Below are 8,320 nucleotides of genomic sequence, written 5' to 3'. Positions count from 1 at the left end.
TTTTATTTCTTCAGCTTCCCCCAAGCCTGGCCCTTCTTGGAGGCTTTGGTCTGTACCATAATTGTTGTAAACCTTAAAGACGGAGCTGCTGCAGAGGCTTATGAACAGCAATTTATTTCACTGTTTTGGAGGCTGAGAAGTCTGCGGGCAGATTCAGTGTCTGATGAGAGTTCACTTCCAGGGTTATAGATTACCATCTTTTAGCTGTACTTCCCATGACAAAGGGATCAGACCGTCTCTCAGGGATCTCTTTCATGAGGGCAATAATCCCATTCATAAAAGCAGAGCCCTCACGACCTAATTATCTCCCAAAGGCCCTACCTGCTAATACCTTGGGGGTTAGGACTTCAACATACGATTTTTTTTTTTTTTTGATGAGAAATCTTGTTTTTAATTTTACACACATATATCATAAAAAATCTTGTTTTTAATTTTACACACATATATGATTAAAAACAGCTTGTAACATTTTTACAAAATGCATACACTATGAACCCAGGGCCCAGTGATGGAAGAGTGGGAACAACCTGGACACTCTCTTTTTTAAATTCTCCCTTTCAGTCACTATTCCCAAGAGTGACATATCCTGGCTTTTAATTATTTTATTTTATTTTATTTTATTTGAGACAGAGTCTCGCCCTGTCACCCAGGCTGGAGTGCCGTGGTGCGACCTTGGCTCACTGCAACCTCCACCTCCCGGATTCAAGTGATTCTCCTGTCTCAGCCTCCCAACCAGCTGGGATCACAGGTGCCCACCACTACGCCCAGCCAATTTTTGTATTATTTCAGTAGAGATGGGGCTTCACCATATTGGCCAGGCTGGTCTCAAACTCCTGACCTCAGGTGATCCGCTGGCCTTGGCCTTGGCCTCTCAAAGCACTGAGATCACAGGCATGAGCTACCACACCTGGCCTGACTTTTTATACAATAAATAAGATTTGCCTGTTTTTGAGCTTAAAAAAAAATAGATTAAAACAATAAGTTCTCATTCTTGGTCATCTTATTTTACTCAACATTGTGAAATTGATCTCTGTTGTTGCCTGTAGTTGTGCTTTATCCACATTTATTGCTCTACACTGTGAGGTGATATAAGTACACTACAATTAGTTTATTTATTGTTCATAAACATTTTGGTGATTTTTCAGATATTTTAGTGTCCCTATAAACTGTCTTGGACATTTTTTTTTAATTTAATTTTTATTTTTTTTATTTTTTATTTTCTAAGATGGGGTTTCACCATGATGGCCAGGCTGGTCTTGAACTCCTGACCTCAGGTGATCCACCCACCTCGGCCTCCCAAAGTGCTAGGTTACAGCGTGAGCCACCTCAGCCAGCTTGTCTTGGGCATTTTTAAAGAAAAAATTGTGCAATTATGTAAATGTATAACCACACATATAATTAACATATGTTTGTATCTTCAGCTTGTGTAGGCATTGGCTACCAGCATTACATGAGGGATGATTTATTCCCTAATTGTCTTTATTTTTCAAACTACAGTGTAAACTCAGTGAAGGCAAAAACCTTTAATTTATTTTTGTTGTCTTTTTTATAAAGAGTGTCACTCTGTCACCCAGGCTGGAGTGCAGTGGCACAATCTCGGCTTATTGCAACCTCTGCATTTCGGGTTCAAGCGATTCTGGTGCCTCAGCCTCCTCAGTAGCTGGGATTTTCGAGGCATGTGCCACCAGCAGCGGCCAATTCTTGTATTTGTTGTACTGATGGGGTATCACCATGTTTGCCAGGCTGGTGTCTCAAACTCCTGACCTCAAGTAATTCACCCACCTCAGCTTCCCAAAGTGCTGGGATTACTACAGGCACCAGCCACCACGCCCGGCCAACACCTTTAATTTTATTTATTACTACTATATTTGCAATTTTTAATTAAATAAATAAATTTGATTTGACTTTGAAGCATTTACTTTCTTAGAAATAACTGTGGTATGGCCGGGTGAGGTGGCTCACGCCTGTAATCCAAGCACTTTGGAGGCCAAGGCGGGTGGATCACCTGAGGTCGGGAGTTCAAGACCAGCCTGACCAACATGGTGAAACCCCATCTTAAAAAAAAAAAGAAAAAAGAAATAACTGTGGTACGCCGGGCGCCGTGGCTCATGCCTGTAATCCCAGCACTTTAGGAAGCCGAGGTGGGCGGACCACCTGAGGTCAGGAGTTCGAGAAAATATAAAATTAACCGAGAGTGGTGGCGCACGCCTGTAAGCCCAGCTACTCGGGAGGCTGAGGCGGGAGAATCGCCTGAACGCGGGGGCCGAGATCGCGCCACTGCACTCCAGCCTGGGCAACAAGAGCGACGCTCCGCTTCAAATAAACAAAAACAAAAACCAACTGCGGTAAAATTTGTTTATCCTTCTCTAAAAATTATTTTCTTTTCGCCTCTCCGTTTTTTGTTTTTGTTTTTGTTTTGTTTTGAGATAGAGTCTCGCTCTGCCGCCCAGGCTGGGGTGCAATGACGCGGTCTTAGCTCACCGCAACCTCCGCTGCCAGGCTTCGAAGGGTTCTCCGGCCTCAGCCTCCCGAACCGCTGGTACTGCAGGTGCGTGCCATCGTGCCTTGATAACTTTTTTGCATGTGTAGTAGAGACGGGGTTTCACTGTGTTAGCCAGGATGGTCCCGATCTGCTGATCTGGTGAGCCACCCGCCTCAGCCTCCCAAAGTGCTGGGATTACAGGCCTGAGCCACCGCGCCCCGCTCACCGCTCTGTTTCTTAACACACAGGATTTCTCGGTCAGATTTTTTTTTTCTTTTTTTGACCATTGTAAGTCAGGGTCACTTTTTTAAAAAGATACTGTAACCAAGCAGGTGCAATTTCAGCACAGATTTGAAAAAGATAGGCCGTGGCTAACCAGGTAAGCTCTAAGCAATTGTAAATCATTACCGTGTAACGATGTATAATTACCTGCCGCTGTGGCTCACGGATGTAATCTCAACACATTGGGAGGCCGAGGCAGGTGGATCACTCCAGGCCTGGATTCTGAGAGAAGCCTGACCAACACAGTGAAACCCCATCTCCGCCAAAAATTAGCTAGGTTGTCGGTGGAAAACGAGGATACACCTATTATTTTATAATGTTACAACTGTACTTCAAATAATCAAAAATAAAATTATTAAATACAGCAATTCCATTTATGAATCTATATATAAAACATGCAACATGGGACCCTTTACATATTTAATACAATGGAATATTATTCAGTCTTAAAAAAAAATCTTGTGACATTTAAAGATACACTTTGAGAATATATTTCAAGTGAAATAAGTCAGTACCAAAATGATGGATGTCATGATTTCACTTATATGAGACATAAAATAGTGACACTCATAAAAACAGAATGTGAAATGGTGTTTGTCAAGGGCTCAAGACAGCATAAAATGGGTAAATGTTATTTAATGCACATTGAGTTTTAGTTTTACAAGAAGTAAAATTTCAAGAAGTGTTTTGCATAATGAGGTGAATGTAGTTCACATGCCTGAAATATAGTTTTTTTTTTTTTTTTTTTTTTTGAGACAGGGTCTCAATCTGTCACCCAAGTTTGAGTGCAATGGCACAATTATGGCTCACTTCAGCCTCACATTCCCAGACTCAAATAATCCTGCCCCTCAATCTCTCAAGCAGCTGGGACCACAGGTACACACCACCATGCCTGGCCATTTCTTATAAAAAGTGTTTGTACAGAGGATGTCTCCATATTTGCCCAGGCTGTTCTCAAACTTTTAGACTCAAGAAATCCTCCTGTTCCGGCCTCTCAAAATCCTGGTTTCACAGATGTGACCCACCACCATGTCTTCTCCTGACACATACATTTAAATCGATTTAAGAAGGAAATAAGGGCTGGGCGTGGTGGCTCACGCCTGTTATCCAAGCACTTTGGAGGCCAAGGCGGGCGGATCACCTGAGGTCGGGAGTTCAAGACCAGCCTGACCAACATGGTGAAACCCCATCTTGAAAAAAAAATTAATTATGATTTTTAAAATTGATGTTTTGTGTTTTTTCTCTGAATAAGTTATCCATTATTCATTATAGTATTTGGTGTTAGAAAATACCAAAACAAGCAAGGAAGAAAATGAAAACCACCAGTGAATGCTACCCAAAAGAGAACCACTAGTAACATTTTGATGCATTTCTTTGGAGACTGGCTGGGATGAAGGAGAGCACTTAAGATGCCAGTGTGGATAATGGGGGAGAGGTGGGGCAGGGGAGGGAAGACACAGACAAGGAGGGTGCAAGGGACAGGAGTAAAGAAAAATGAATGTTACAGCAAATTACTCCCTCCCTTTAGAAACCGCATGTAAGGAAAAAATATATATATATTATACATATTATATATATATTATATATATATATATATATTATATGTATATATTCAAGGCTGTAATGCCCAGGCTGGAGTGCAGCGGTGCAATCCTGGCTGGCTCACTGCAACCTCTACCTCCTGGGCTCAATCGATCCTCCCACCTCATCCTTCTGTATAGCTGGGGCTACAGGCACATACCACCTAGCTCAGCTAATTTTTGTATTTTTTGTAGGGACAGTGGAGGGTGGGGCAGGCAGGTTTCCTGTGTTGCTCAGGCTGGTCTTGGGCTCAAGTGATCCGCCCACCTCGGCCTCCCAAAGTGCTGTGATTACAGGTGTCAGCCACTGTGCCTAGCCAGGAAAAAAAAAAAAAAAAAAAAAAATATATATATATATATATATATATTATATATAGTTAGTGTGTTAGTGAGAGAGATAGTGATTATCATAAGCTANCAGGAGAATTGCTTGAGCCCGGGAGGCGGAGGTTGCAGTGAGCTGAGATTGTGCCACTGCACTCCAGGCTGGGTGACAGAGCAAGACTCCATCTCAAAAAAAAAAAAAAAAATTACCTTCAAATCATAAAAGTGTTTTTCTCACACAAAGGATATACATATTCATCATTAAACATGTGGTGAAAATAAGACTATTTCCAAGGCTACTCACTTAGACAAGATAAAACCAACACTGAAAATGAGCTAAGGGACTGGGCAAGGTGGCTCATGTTTGTAATCCCAGCACTTTGGGATGCCGAGGCAGGTAGAACACTGAGGTCAGGAGTTCGAGATTAGTTTGATCAACATGGGGAAACCGTGTCTCTACTAAAAATAAAAATTAAAAAGTAGCAGTGCATGGTGGCACATGCCTATTATCCCAGCAATTTGTGAGGCTGAGGCAGGGGAATTGCCAAGATTGTGCCATTGCACTCCAGCCTCAGCAACAAAAGCAAAACTCCATTTCAATGAAAAAATAAAGAAAATGACCTAAGAAATAATATATACAAGACAAGGTATAACCAAAATTGGGGTCATATCTGTGGATATAAACACACACATATATATATAATCTGATGGTGGTATACATATGGCTAATTTATCTTTTAGTTAAACCCCACATTAACTTAAAGTATACAAACAATTATAAATTATCTAAAATTATAATATATAAGTAAAAGCAATAGACACAATAAACTGATGTTAAGAAATTACGCTAAAAAAACACACTAATATAGAACTGCAAGACAATAATAACAGAAATGTTTACTCATAAAATCTAGTTTGCAACATTAATGTACATTAACAAATAGGCCCGGCATGGCAGCTCACGTCTGTAATCCCAACACTACGGGAGGCAAAGGTGGGCAGATCACCTGAGGTCCGGAGTTTGACACCAGCCTGACCAACACGGAGAAACCTTGCTTCTACTATAAATACAAAATTAGCTGGGTGTGGTGACCCATGCCTGTAATCCCAGCTCCTTGGGAGGCTGAGGCAGGAGAATCGCTTGAACTTGGGAGGTGGAGGTTGTTGTGAGCCTAGATCCCACCACTGCACTCCAGCCTGTACAACTCCATCTCAAAAAAAAAAAATACAAATATTTTGTCTAGATAACTGCAATGTGTGACTGTCACTGCGCATTTGTGGAAGGCAGGAATTTTAAATTACTGGCATCTTTTGTACAGCAATAAGATTTCAGGGAAAATGCACTACAACCAGAAATAGGAGATGCTAATGAGAAACTTTACTAGATAAGCATTTAAAAGAAACTAGTGTCAATTTTTAAGTTTTAAATATATGCCATTTTTACACAAAATAAAACTACTGTAATCCAAGTTTAGAAGCAAAGAATAGCCTTACATCGCTAAATTATGTATATATATATGTACACACACACACACACACACACACACACATTTAGCAGAATATGGTAAGAGTATCATATAAAAAACAAATATTTGGGGAATAAATTATATTCTTTAGATAAAGCCTAACAGAAGCAGTTTAAAATTTTATAATTCCTTTTTGCCTGCCTGCATACTAATTATCTAATTTAATTCAGGCACAACATGTAAATTCTAGTATATTGCCCTAAATGTCTGAATCTAAAATGACAGACAAATTTGAAGTAGAAAATAAAGAGTAAAAATTCATATGGACAATGACATTAATAAGACAAGAAAGTAAAGGGTGCCCTATTTGCTTATCTTCCGACACCAAGAAAATCCGTCACTGATTCCTGACAAAAATCCATTTATGAGAGAACCAGGCATCATGGTTCACACCTGTAATAATAGCTACGTGGTACATTTGGAGAATTGCTTCTGGTCAAAACACTAAGACCTGCCCGGGTTATGTAGCAGACCCTATCTCAAAAATAAGTGCCTTTTTTTTTTTTTTTTGACAGACTCTCCCTCTGTTGTCCAGGCTAGAGTGCAGTGGCATGACCTCGGCTCAGTACAACCTCCACCTCCCAGGTTCAAGCAATTCTCCTGACTCAGCCTCCCGAGTAGCTGAGATTACAGGCAGGCACCACCATGTCCAGATATTTTGTATTTTTTAAAAATTAATTTATTTACTTTAGGTGCATACTATAGCTGGCATTTCTCCCCATGTTATCCCTTCCCACCCTCCCCTCCCTCCCCACCCCCTCCACCCCCTGCTGTCTCTCCCTACCCCCCTCAACTGCCCCCAGTGTGTGATGCTTCTCTCCCTGAGTCCACTTGTTCTCATTGTTCAACACCCACCTATGAGTGAGAACATACGGTGTTCGGCTTTCTGTTCTTGTGTCAGTTTGCTGAGAATGATGGTTTCCAGATTCATCCAAGTCCCTACAAAGGACACAAACTCGTTTTTTATGACTACATAGTATTCCATGGTGTATATGTACCTCATTTTCTTTGTCCAGTCTATCATTGATGGGCATTGGGTTGATTCTATGGAAGTCTAATATATTTTTTTTTTTGAGGCAGAGTTTCCAGTCGACATTCAGAAACAGGTTGTTCAGTTTCCAAGTGGTTGTGTGGGTTTGCATGTGTTTCTTGATCCTGAGTCCTAGTCTGACTGTGCTGTGGTCTGATAGACTGTTTGTTATGATTTCTGTTCTTTTGCATTTGCTGAGGAGTGATTTGCTTCCAATGATGTGCTCAATTTTAGAGTATGTACAATGTGGTGCTGAGAAAATGTATATTCTGTGGATTTGGGGTGGAGCATTCTGTATATGTGTATTAGGTCCACTTGGTCCAGCTCTGCGTTCAAGTCCTGGATATCCTTGTTAATTTTCTGTCTCATTGATCTAATATTGACAAATATTATTATTGTGTGGGAGTCTAAGTCTCGTTTTAGGTCATTAAGAACTTGCTTTATGTATCTGGGTGCTCCTGTGTTGGGAGCGTATGTATTTAGGATACTTAGCTCTTCCTGTTGGATTGACCATTTTAACCATTATGTAGTGTCCTTCTTTGTTTCTTTTGATCTTTGTTGGTTGGAAGTCCATTTTATCAGAGACTAGGATTGCAACCCCTGCTTTTTTTTGTTCTCCGTTTGCTTGGTAAATCTTCCATTCCTTTATTTTGAGTCTATGTGTGTCTTTGCACGTGAGATGGGTTTCCTGAATACAGCACACTGATGGGTTCTGACTTTTTATCCAGTTTTCCAGTCTGTGTCTTTTGACTGGGGTGTTTAGGCCATTTACATTCAATGTTAATACTGTTATGTGTGGATTTAATTCTGCCATTTTGTGACTGACTGGTTTTCTTTCCCATTGGTTGACTCATTTTCTTCATTGCATTTTTGGTCTTTGCCAACTGGTTTGCTTTTGCAGTGACTGGTACTTGTTCCTTTCCGTGCTTAGTGTTTCTTTCAGGAGCTCTTGTAAGGCAGGTCTGGTGGTGACAAAATCTCTCAATAATTGCTTGTCTGTAAAGGATTTTATTTCTCCTTCACTTATGAAGCTTAGTTTGGCTGGATATGAGATTCTGGGTTGAAAGTTCTTTTCTTTAAGGATGTTGAATATTGG

This window comes from Cebus imitator, unplaced genomic scaffold (assembly GCF_001604975.1).
Source record: "Cebus imitator isolate Cc_AM_T3 unplaced genomic scaffold, Cebus_imitator-1.0 Scaffold469, whole genome shotgun sequence".
Taxonomy (NCBI): domain Eukaryota; kingdom Metazoa; phylum Chordata; class Mammalia; order Primates; family Cebidae; genus Cebus; species Cebus imitator.
Note: the sequence above shows the minus strand (reverse complement) of the source record.